This window comes from Eupeodes corollae, chromosome 1 (genome assembly GCF_945859685.1).
Source record: "Eupeodes corollae chromosome 1, idEupCoro1.1, whole genome shotgun sequence".
NCBI lineage: Eukaryota > Metazoa > Arthropoda > Insecta > Diptera > Syrphidae > Eupeodes > Eupeodes corollae.
In genome coordinates, this window is record NC_079147.1 from 170330041 (window position 1) to 170343246 (window position 13206).

The window sequence follows — 13206 nt, forward strand, 5'->3', positions numbered from 1 at the left end:
TAAATCACAAAAATGATTTTTTTTCAGTTTTTCGAGAAAATCGCGGGCTAACCCTTGCCGAAAAAAGTAGTATTTTCAAACCTATTTCCCACCCAATCAAAATGCACATCGAAAGAAAGGTATTTAAATGCTCTACCCACAACTGCAAACCAAAATGTTATACGATCGCTCGTTTCTGAAAAATTAGTCAAAAAGTAAAATTACAGAATTTCGACCCAGCTCATCACAAATTATCTTTCGGTTGCTCTATTTCCTCAACCAAGCCTCCAAACATGATGCGGTTTTCACTAAAATACAGAGCATCGACCCACCTTTCAATTGATGCATAAATCACAAAAATGATTTTTTTTTCAGTTTTTCGAGAAAATCGTGGGCTAACCCTTGCCGAAAAAAGTAGTATTTTCAAAACTATTTCCCACCCAATCAAAATGCACATCAAAAGAAAGGTATTTAAATGCTCTACCCACAACTGCAAACCAAAATGTTATACGATCGCTCGTTTCCGAAAAATTAGTCAAAAAGTAAAATTACAGAATTTCGACCCAGCTCATCACAAATTATCTTTCGGTTGCTCTATTTCCTCAACCAAGCCTCCAAACATGATGCGGTTTTCACTAAAATACAGAGCATCGACCCACCTTTCAATTGATGCATAAATCACAAAAATGATTTTTTTTTCAGTTTTTCGAGAAAATCGTGGGCTAACCCTTGCCGAAAAAAGTAGTATTTTCAAAACTATTTCCCACCCAATCAAAATGCACATCAAAAGAAAGGTATTTAAATGCTCTACCCACAACTGCAAACCAAAATGTTATACGATCTCTCGTTTCCGAAAAATTAGTCAAAAAGTAAAATTACAGAATTTCGACCCAGCTCATCACAAATTATCTTTCGGTTGCTCTATTTCCTCAACCAAGCCTCCAAACATGATGCGGTTTTCACTAAAATACAGAGCATAAACCCACCTTTCAATTGATGCATAAATCACAAAAATGATTTTTTTTTTCAGTTTTTCGAGAAAATCGTGGGCTAACCCTTGCCGAAAAAAGTAGTATTTTCAAAACTATTTCCCACCCAATCAAAATGCACATCAAAAGAAAGGTATTTAAATGCTCTACCCACAACTGCAAACCAAAATGTTATACGATCGCTCGTTTCCGAAAAATTAGTCAAAAAGTAAAATTACAGAATTTTGACCCAGCTCATCACAAATTATCTTTCGGTTGCTCTATTTCCTCAACCAAGCCTCCAAACATGATGCGGTTTTCACTAAAATACAGAGCATCGACCCAGCTTTCCATTGATGCATAAATCTCAAAAATGATTTTTTTTTCAGTTTTTCGAGAAAATCGTGGGTTAACCTTTGCCGAAAAAAGTAGTATTTTCAAAACTATTTCCCACCCAATCAAAATGCACATCAAAAGAAAGGTATTTAAATGCTCTACCCACAACTGCAAACCAAAATGTTATACGATCGCTCGTTTCCGAAAAATTAGTCAAAAAGTAAAATTACAGAATTTCGACCCAGCTCATCACAAATTATCTTTCGGTTGCTCTATTTCCTCAACCAAGCCTCCAAACATGATGCGGTTTTCACTAAAATACAGAGCATCGACCCACCTTTCAATTGATGCATAAATCACAAAAATGATTTTTTTCAGTTTTTCGAGAAAATCGTGGGCTAACCCTTGCCGAAAAAAGTAGTATTTTCAAAACTATTTCCCACCCAATCAAAATGCACATCAAAAGAAAGGTATTTAAATGCTCTACCCACAACTGCAAACCAAAATGTTATACGATCGCTCGTTTCCGAAAAATTAGTCAAAAAGTAAAATTACAGAATTTCGACCCAGCTCATCACAAATTATCTTTCGGTTGCTCTATTTCCTCAACCAAGCCTCCAAACATGATGCGGTTTTCACTAAAATACAGAGCATCGACCCAGCTTTCAATTGATGCATAAATCACAAAAAATGATTTTTTTTCAGTTTTTCGAGAAAATCGTGGGCTAACCCTTGCCGAAAAAAGTAGTATTTTCAAAACTATTTCCCACCCAATCAAAATGCACATCAAAAGAAAGGTATTTAAATGCTCTACCCACAACTGCAAACCAAAATGTTATACGATCGCTCGTTTCCGAAAAATTAGTCAAAAAGTAAAATTACAGAATTTCGACCCAGCTCATCACAAATTATCTTTCGGTTGCTCTATTTCCTCAACCAAGCCTCCAAACATGATGCGGTTTTCACTAAAATACAGAGCATCGACCCACCTTTCAATTGATGCATAAATCACAAAAATGATTTTTTTTCAGTTTTTCGAGAAAATCGTGGGCTAACCCTTGCCGAAAAAAGTAGTATTTTCAAAACTATTTCCCACCCAATCAAAATGCACATCAAAAGAAAGGTATTTAAATGCTCTACCCCACAACTGCAAACCAAAATGTTATACGATCGCTCGTTTCCGAAAAATTAGTCAAAAAGTAAAATTACAGAATTTCGACTCAGCTCATCACAAATTATCTTTCGGTTGCTCTATTTCCTCAACCAAGCCTCCAAACATGATGCCGTTTTCACTAAAATACAGAGCATCGACCCACCTTTCAATTGATGCATAAATCTCAAAAAATGATTTTTTTTCAGTTTTTCGAGAAAATCGTGGGCTAACCCTTGCCGAAAAAAGTAGTATTTTCAAAACTATTTCCCACCCAATCAAAATGCACATCAAAAGAAAGGTATTTAAATGCTCTACCCACAACTGCAAACCAAAATGTTATACGATCGCTCGTTTCCAAAAAATTAGTCAAAAAGTCAAATTACAGAATTTCGACCCAGCTCATCACAAATTATCTTTCGGTTGCTCTATTTCCTCAACCAAGCCTCCAAACATGATGCGGTTTTCACTAAAATACAGAGCATCGACCCACCTTTCAATTGATGCATAAATCACAAAAATGATTTTTTTTCAGTTTTTCGAGAAAATCGTGGGCTAACCCTTGCCGAAAAAAGTAGTATTTTCAAAACTATTTCCCACCCAATCAAAATGCACATCAAAAGAAAGGTATTTAAATGCTCTACCCACAACTGCAAACCAAAATGTTATACAATCGCTCGTTTCCGAAAAATTAGTCAAAAAGTAAAATTACAGAATTTCGACCCAGCTCATCACAAATTATCTTTCGGTTGCTCTATTTCCTCAACCAAGCCTCCAAACATGATGCGGTTTTCACTAAAATACAGAGCATCGACCCACCTTTCAATTGATGCATAAATCACAAAAATGATTTTTTTTCAGTTTTTCGAGAAAATCGTGGGCTAACCCTTGCCGAAAAAAGTAGTATTTTCAAAACTATTTCCCACCCAATCAAAATGCACATCAAAAGAAAGGTATTTAAATGCTCTACCCACAACTGCAAACCAAAATGTTACACGATCGCTCGTTTCCGAAAAATTAGTCAAAAAGTAAAATTACAGAATTTCGACCCAGCTCATCACAAATTATCTTTCGGTTGCTCTATTTCCTCAACCAAGCCTCCAAACATGATGCGGTTTTCACTAAAATACAGAGCATCGACCCACCTTTCAATTGATGCATAAATCACAAAAATGATTTTTTTTCAGTTTTTCGAGAAAATCGTGGGCTAACCCTTGCCGAAAAAAGTAGTATTTTCAAAACTATTTCCCACCCAATCAAAATACACATCAAAAGAAAGGTATTTAAATGCTCTACCCACAACTGCAAACCAAAATGTTATACGATCGCTCGTTTCCGAAAAATTAGTCAAAAAGTAAAATTACAGAATTTCGACCCAGCTCATCACAAATTATCTTTCGGTTGCTCTATTTCCTCAACCAAGCCTCCAAACATGATGCGGTTTTCACTAAAATACAGAGCATCGACCCACCTTTCAATTGATGCATAAATCACAAAAATGATTTTTTTTTCAGTTTTTCGAGAAAATCGTGGGCTAACCCTTGCCGAAAAAAGTAGTATTTTCAAAACTATTTCCCACCCAATCAAAATACACATCAAAAGAAAGGTATTTAAATGCTCTACCCACAACTGCAAACCAAAATGTTATACGATCGCTCGTTTCCGAAAAATTAGTCAAAAAGTAAAATTACAGAATTTCGACCCAGCTCATCACAAATTATCTTTCGGTTGCTCTATTTCCTCAACCAAGCCTCCAAACATGATGCGGTTGTCACTAAAATACAGAGCATCGACCCACCTTTCAATTGATGCATAAATCTCAAAAATGATTTTTTTTCAGTTTTTCGAGAAAATCGCGGGCTAACCCTTGCCGAAAAAAGTAGTATTTTCAAACCTATTTCCCACCCAATCAAAATGCACATCGAAAGAAAGGTATTTAAATGCTCTACCCACAACTGCAAACCAAAATGTTATACGATCGCTCGTTTCCGAAAAATTAGTCAAAAAGTAAAATTACAGAATTTCGACCCAGCTCATCACAAATTATCTTTCGGTTGCTCTATTTTCTCAACCAAGCCTCCAAACATGATGCGGTTTTCACTAAAATACAGAGCATCGACCCACCTTTCAATTGATGCATAAATCACAAAAATGATTTTTTTTTCAGATATTTTCAAAACTATTTCCCACCCAATCAAAATGCACATCAAAAGAAAGGTATTTAAATGCTCTACCCACAACTGCAAACCAAAATGTTATACGATCTCTCGTTTCCGAAAAATTAGTCAAAAAGTAAAATTACAGAATTTCGACAAAGCTCATCACAAATTATCTTTCGGTTGCTCTATTTCCTCAACCAAGCCTCCAAACATGATGCGGTTTTCACTAAAATACAGAGCATCGACCCAGCTTTCAATTGATGCATAAATCACAAAAATGATTTTTTTTTCAGTTTTTCGAGAAAATCGTGGGCTAACCCTTGCCGAAAAAAGTAGTATTTTCAAAACTATTTCCCACCCAATCAAAATGCACATCAAAAGAAAGGTATTTAAATGCTCTACCCACAACTGCAAACCAAAATGTTATACGATCGCTCGTTTCCGAAAAATTAGTCAAAAAGTAAAATTACAGAATTTCGACCCAGCTCATCACAAATTATCTTTCGGTTGCTCTATTTCCTCAACCAAGCCTCCAAACATGATGCGGTTTTCACTAAAATACAGAGCATCGACCCAGCTTTCAATTGATGCATAAATCACAAAAATGATTTTTTTTTCAGTTTTTCGAGAAAATCGTGGGCTAACCCTTGCCGAAAAAAGTAGTATTTTCAAAACTATTTCCCACCCAATCAAAATGCACATCCAAAGAAAGGTATTTAAATGCTCTACCCACAACTGCAAACCAAAATGTTATACGATCGCTCGTTTCCGAAAAATTAGTCAAAAAGTAAAATTACAGAATTTCGACGCAGCTCATCACAAATTATCTTTCAGTTGCTCTATTTCCTCAACCAAGCCTCCAAACATGATGCGGTTTTCACTAAAATACAGAGCATCTACCCACCTTTCAATTGATGCATAAATCACAAAAATGATTTTTTTTCAGTTTTTCGAGAAAATCGTGGGCTAACCCTTGCCGAAAAAAGTAGTATTTTCAAAACTATTTCCCACCCAATCAAAATGCACATCAAAAGAAAGGTATTTAAATGCTCTACCCACAACTGCAAACCAAAATGTTATACGATCGCTCGTTTTCGAAAAATTAGTCAAAAAGTAAAATTACAGAATTTCGACTCAGCTCATCACAAATTATCTTTCGGTTGCTCTATTTCCTCAACCAAGCCTCCAAACATGATGCCGTTTTCACTAAAATACAGAGCATCGACCCACCTTTCAATTGATGCATAAATCTCAAAAATGATTTTTTTTCAGTTTTTCGAGAAAATCGTGGGCTAAACCCTTGCCGAAAAAAGTAGTATTTTCAAAACTATTTCCCACCCAATCAAAATGCACATCAAAAGAAAGGTATTTAAATGCTCTACCCACAACTGCAAACCAAAATGTTATACGATCGCTCGTTTCCAAAAAAATTAGTCAAAAAGTCAAATTACAGAATTTCGACCCAGCTCATCACAAATTATCTTTCGGTTGCTCTATTTCCTCAACCAAGCCTCCAAACATGATGCGGTTTTCACTAAAATACAGAGCATCGACCCACCTTTCAATTGATGCATAAATCACAAAAATGATTTTTTTTAAGTTTTTCGAGAAAATCGTGGGCTAACCCTTGCCGAAAAAAGTAGTATTTTCAAAACTATTTCCCACCCAATCAAAATGCACATCAAAAGAAAGGTATTTAAATGCTCTACCCACAACTGCAAACCAAAATGTTATACAATCGCTCGTTTCCGAAAAATTAGTCAAAAAGTAAAATTACAGAATTTCGACCCAGCTCATCACAAATTATCTTTCGGTTGCTCTATTTCCTCAACCAAGCCTCCAAACATGATGCGGTTTTCACTAAAATACAGAGCATCGACCCACCTTTCAATTGATGCATAAATCACAAAAATGATTTTTTTTCAGTTTTTCGAGAAAATTGTGGGCTAACCCTTGCCGAAAAAAGTAGTATTTTCAAAACTATTTCCCACCCAATCAAAATGCACATCAAAAGAAAGGTATTTAAATGCTCTACCCACAACTGCAAACCAAAATGTTATACGATCGCTCGTTTCCGAAAAATTAGTCAAAAAGTAAAATTACAGAATTTCGACCCAGCTCATCACAAATTATCTTTCGGTTGCTCTATTTCCTCAACCAAGCCTCCAAACATGATGCGGTTTTCACTAAAATACAGAGCATCGACCCACCTTTCAATTGATGCATAAATCTCAAAAATGATTTTTTTTCAGTTTTTCGAGAAAATCGTGGGCTAACCCATTGCCGAAAAAGTAGTATTTTCAAAACTATTTCCCACCCCAATCAAAATGCACATCAAAAGAAAGGTATTTAAATGCTCTACCCACAACTGCAAACCAAAATGTTATACAATCGCTCGTTTCCGAAAAATTAGTCAAAAAGTAAAATTACAGAATTTCGACCCAGCTCATCACAAATTATCTTTCGGTTGCTCTATTTCCTCAACCAAGCCTCCAAACATGATGCGGTTTTCACTAAAATACAGAGCATTGACCCACCTTTCAATTGATGGATAAATCTCAAAAAATTATTTTTTTTCAGTTTTTCGAGAAAATCGTGGGCTAACCCATTGCCGAAAAAGTAGTATTTTCAAAACTATTTCCCACCCAATCAAAATGCACATCAAAAGAAAGGTATTTAAATGCTCTAACCCACAACTGCAAACCAAAATGTTATACGATCTCTCTTTTCCGAAAAATTAGTCAAAAAGTAAAATTACAGAATTTCGACCCAGCTCATCACAAATTATCTTTCGGTTGCTCTATTTCCTCAACCAAGCCTCCAAACATGATGCGGTTTTCACTAAAATACAGAGCTTCGACCCACCTTTCAACTGATGCATAAATCACAAAAATGATTTTTTTTCAGTTTTTCGAGAAAATCGTGGGCTAACCCTTGCCGAAAAAAGTAGTATTTTCAAAACTATTTCCCACCCAATCAAAATACACATCAAAAGAAAGGTATTTAAATGCTCTACCCACAACTGCAAACCAAAATGTTATACGATCGCTCGTTTCCGAAAAATTAGTCAAAAAGTAAAATTACAGAATTTCGACCCAGCTCATCACAAATTATCTTTCGGTTGCTCTATTTCCTCAACCAAGCCTCCAAACATGATGCGGTTTTCACTAAAATACAGAGCATCGACCCAGCTTTCAATTGATGCATAAATCACAAAAATGATTTTTTTTCAGTTTTTCGAGAAAATCGTGGGCTAACCCATTGCCGAAAAAGTAGCATTTTCAAATCTATTTCCCACCCAATCAAAATGCACATCAAAAGAAAGGTATTTAAATGCTCTACCCACAACTGCAAACCAAAATGTTATACGATCGCTCGTTTCCGAAAAATTAGTCAAAAAGTAAAATTACAGAATTTCGACCCAGCTCATCACAAATTATCTTTCGGTTGCTCTATTTCCTCAACCAAGCCTCCAAACATGATGCGGTTTTCACTAAAATACACAGCATCGACCCACCTTTCAATTGATGCATAAATCTCAAAAATGATTTTTTTCAGTTTTTCGAGAAAATCGTGGGCTAACCCTTGCCGAAAAAAGTAGTATTTTCAAAACTATTTCCCACCCAATCAAAATGCACATCAAAAGAAAGGTATTTAAATGCTCTACCCACAACTGCAAACCAAAATGTTATACGATCTCTCGTTTCCGAAAAATTAGTCAAAAAGTAAAATTACAGAATTTCGACCCAGCTCATCACAAATTATTTTTCGGTTGCTCTATTTCCTCAACCAAGCCTCCAAACATGATGCGGTTTTCACTAAAATACAGAGCATCGACCCACCTTTCAATTGATGCATAAATCACAAAAATGATTTTATTTCAGTTTTTCGAGAAAATCGTGGGCTAACCCTTGCCGAAAAAAGTAGTATTTTCAAAACTATTTCCCACCCAATCAAAATGCACATCAAAAGAAAGGTATTTAAATGCTCTAACCCACAACTGCAAACCAAAATGTTATACGATCGCTCGTTTCCGAAAAATTAGTCAAAAAGTAAAATTACAGAATTTCGACCCAGCTCATCACAAATTATCTTTCGGTTGCTCTATTTCCTCAACCAAGCCTCCAAACATGATGCGGTTTTCACTAAAATACAGAGCATCGACCCACCTTTCAATTGATGCATAAATCTCAAAAATGATTTTTTGTCAGTTTTTCTAGACAATCGTGGGCTAACCCTTGCCGAAAAAAGTAGTATTTTCAAAACTATTTCCCACCCAATCAAAATGCACATCAAAAGAAAGGTATTTAAATGCTCTACCCACAACTGCAAACCAAAATGTTATACGATCGCTCGTTTCCGAAAAATTAGTCAAAAAGTAAAATTACAGAATTTCGACCCAGCTCATCACAAATTATCCTTCGGTTGCTCTATTTCCTCAACCAAGCCTCCAAACATGATGCGGTTTTCACTAAAATACAGAGCATCGACCCACCTTTCAATTGATGCATAAATCTCAAAAATGATTTTTTTTCAGTTTTTTCCACCCAATCAAAATGCACATCAAAAGAAAGGTATTTAAATGCTCTACCCACAACTGCAAACCAAAATGTTATACGATCGCTCGTTTCCGAAAAATTAGTCAAAAAGTAAAATTACAGAATTTCGACGCAGCTCATCACAAAATATCTTTCGGTTGCTCTATTTCCTCAACCAAGCCTCCAAACATGATGCGGTTTTCACTAAAATACAGAGCATCGACCCACCTTTCAATTGATGCATAAATCACAAAAATTATTTTTTTTCAGTTTTTCGAGAAAATCGTGGGCTAACCCTTGCCGAAAAAAGTAGTATTTTCAAAACTATTGCCCACCCAATCAAAATGCACATCAAAAGAAATGTATTTAAATGCTTTACCCACAACTGCAAACCAAAATGTTATACGATCGCTCGTTTCCGAAAAATTAGTCAAAAAGTAAAATTACAGAATTTCGACCCAGCTCATCACAAATTATCTTTCGGTTGCTCTATTTCCTCAACCAAGCCTCCAAACATGATGCGGTTTTTCACTAAAATACAGAGCATCGACCCACCTTTCAATTGATGCATAAATCACAAAAATGATTTTTTTTAAGTTTTTCGAGAAAATCGTGGGCTAACCCTTGCCGAAAAAAGTAGTATTTTCAAAACTATTTCCCACCCAATCAAAATGCACATCAAAAGAAAGGTATTTAAATGCTCTACCCACAACTGCAAACCAAAATGTTATACGATCGCTCGTTTCCGAAAAATTAGTCAAAAAGTAAAATTACAGAATTTCGACCCAGCTCATCACAAATTATCTTTCGGTTGCTCTATTTCCTCAACCAAGCCTCCAAACATGATGCGGTTTTCACTAAAATACAGAGCATCGACCCACCTTTCAATTGATGCATAAATCACAAAAATGATTTTTTTTCAGTTTTTCGAGAAAATCGTGAAAAAGTAGTATTTTCAAAAACTATTTCCCACCCAATCAAAATGCACATCAAAAGAAAGGTATTTAAATGCTCTACCCACAACTGCAAACCAAAATGTTATACGATCGCTCGTTTCCGAAAAAATAGGCAAAAAGTAAAATTACAGAATTTCGACCCAGCTCATCACAAATTATCTTTCGGTTGCTCTATTTCCTCAACCAAGCCTCCAAACATGATGCGGTTTTCACTAAAATACAGAGCATCGACCCACCTTTCAATTGATGCATAAATCACAAAAATGATTTTTTTTTCAGTTTTTCGAGAAAATCGTGGGCTAACCCTTGCCGAAAAAAGTAGTATTTTCAAAATTATTTCCCAACCAATCATGCACATCAAAAGAAAGGTATTTAAATGCTCTACCCACAACTGCAAACCAAAATGTTATACGATCGCTCGTTTCCGAAAAAATAGGCAAAAAGTAAAATTACAGAATTTCGACCCAGCTCATCACAAATTATCTTTCGGTTGCTCTATTTCCTCAACCAAGCCTCCAAACATGATGCGGTTTTCACTAAAATACAGAGCATCGACCCACCTTTCAATTGATGCATAAATCACAAAAATGATTTTTTTTCAGTTTTTCGAGAAAATCGTGGGCTAACCCTTGCCGAAAAAAGTAGTATTTTCAAAATTATTTCCCAACCAATCAAAATGCACATCAAAAGAAATGTTTTTAAATGCTCTACCCACAACTGAAAACCAACATGTTATACGATCGCTCGTTTCCGAAAAATTAGTCAAAAAGTAAAATTACAGAATTTCGACCCAGCTCATCACAAATTATCTTTCGGTTGCTCTATTTCCTCAACCAAGCCTCCAAACATGCTGCGGTTTTCACTAAAATACAGAGCATCGACCCACCTTTCAATTGATGCATAAATCACAAAAATGATTTTTTTTCAGTTTTTCGAGAAAATCGTGGGCTAACCCTTGCCGAAAAAAGTAGTATTTTCAAAACTATTTCCCACCCAATCAAAATGCACATCAAAAGAAAGGTATTTAAATGCTCTACCCACAACTGCAAACCAAAATGTTATACGATCTCTCTTTTCCGAAAAATTAGTCAAAAAGTAAAATTACAGAATTTCGACCCAGCTCATCACAAATTATCTTTCGGTTGCTCTATTTCCTCAACCAAGCCTCCAAACATGATGCGGTTTTCACTAAAATACAGAGCATCGACCCACCTTTCAATTGATGCATAAATCACAAAAATGATTTTTTTTCAGTTTTTCGAGAAAATCGTGGGCTAACCCTTGCCGAAAAAAGTAGTATTTTCAAAACTATTTCCCACCCAATTAAAATGCACATCAAAAGAAAGGTATTTAAATGCTCTACCCACAACTGCAAACCAAAATGTTATCCGATCGCTCGTTTCCGAAAAATTAGTCAAAAAGTAAAATTACAGAATTTCGACCCAGCTCATCACAAATTATCTTTCGGTTGCTCTATTTCCTCAACCAAGCCTCCAAACATGATGCGGTTTTCACTAAAATACAGAGCATCGATCCACCTTTCAATTGATGCATAAATCACAAAAATGATTTTTTTTTCAGTTTTTCGAGAAAATCGTGGGCTAACCCTTGCCGAAAAAAGTAGTATTTTCAAAACTATTTCCCACCCAATCAAAATGCACATCAAAAGAAATGTATTTAAATGCTCTACCCACAACTGCAAACCAAAATGTTATACGATCGCTCGTTTTCGAAAAATTAGTCAAAAAGTAAAATCACAGAATTTCGACCCAGCTCATCACAAATTATCTTTCGGTTGCTCTATTTCCTCAACCAAGCCTCCAAACATGATGCGGTTTTCACTAAAATACAGAGCATCGACCCACCTTTCAATTGATGCATAAATCACAAAAATGATTTTTTTTCAGTTTTTCGAGAAAATCGTGGGCTAACCCTTGCCGAAAAAAGTAGTATTTTCAAAATTATTTCCCAACCAATCAAAATACACATCAAAAGAAAGGCATTTAAATGCTCTACCCACAACTGCAAACCAAAATGTTATACGATCGCTCGTTTCCGAAAAATTAGTCAAAAAGTAAAATTACAGAATTTCGACCCAGCTCATCACAAATTATCTTTCGGTTGCTCTATTTCCTCAACCAAGCCTCCAAACATGATGCGGTTTTCACTAAAATACAGAGCATCGACCCACCTTTCAATTGATGCATAAATCACAAAAATGATTTTTTTTCAGTTTTTCGAGAAAATCGTGGGCTAACCCTTGCCGAAAAAAGTAGTATTTTCAAAACTATTTCCCACCCAATCAAAATGCACATCAAAAGAAAGGTATTTAAATGCTCTACCCACAACTGCAAACCAAAATGTTATACGATCGCTCGTTTCCGAAAAATTAGTCAAAAAGTAAAATTACAGAATTTCGACCCAGCTCATCACAAATTATCTTTCGGTTGCTCTATTTCCTCAACCAAGCCTCCAAACATGATGCGGTTTTCACTAAAATACAGAGCATCGACCCACCTTTCAATTGATGCATCAATCACAAAAAAGATTTTTTTTTCAGTTTTTCGAGAAAATCGTGGGCTAACCCTTGCCGAAAAAAGTAGTATTTTCAAAACTATTTCCCACCCAATCAAAATGCACATCAAAAGAAAGGTATTTAAATGCTCTACCCACAACTGCAAACCAAAATGTTATACGATCGCTCGTTTCCGAAAAATTAGTCAAAAAGTAAAATTACAGAATTTCGACCCAGCTCATCACAAATTATCTTTCGGTTGCTCTATTTCCTCAACCAAGCCTCCAAACATGATGCGGTTTTCACTAAAATACAGAACATCGACCCACCTTTCAATTGATGCATAAATCACAAAAATGATTTTTTTTCAGTTTTTCGAGAAAATCGTGGGCTAACCCTTGCCGAAAAAAGTAGTATTTTCAAAACTATTTCCCACCCAATCAAAATGAACATCAAAAGAAAGGTATTTAAATGCTCTACCCACAACTGCAAACCAAAATGTTATACGATCGCTCGTTTCCGAAAAATTAGTCAAAAAGTAAAATTACAGAATTTCGACCCAGCTCATCACAAATTATCTTTCGGTTGCTCTATTTCCTCAACCA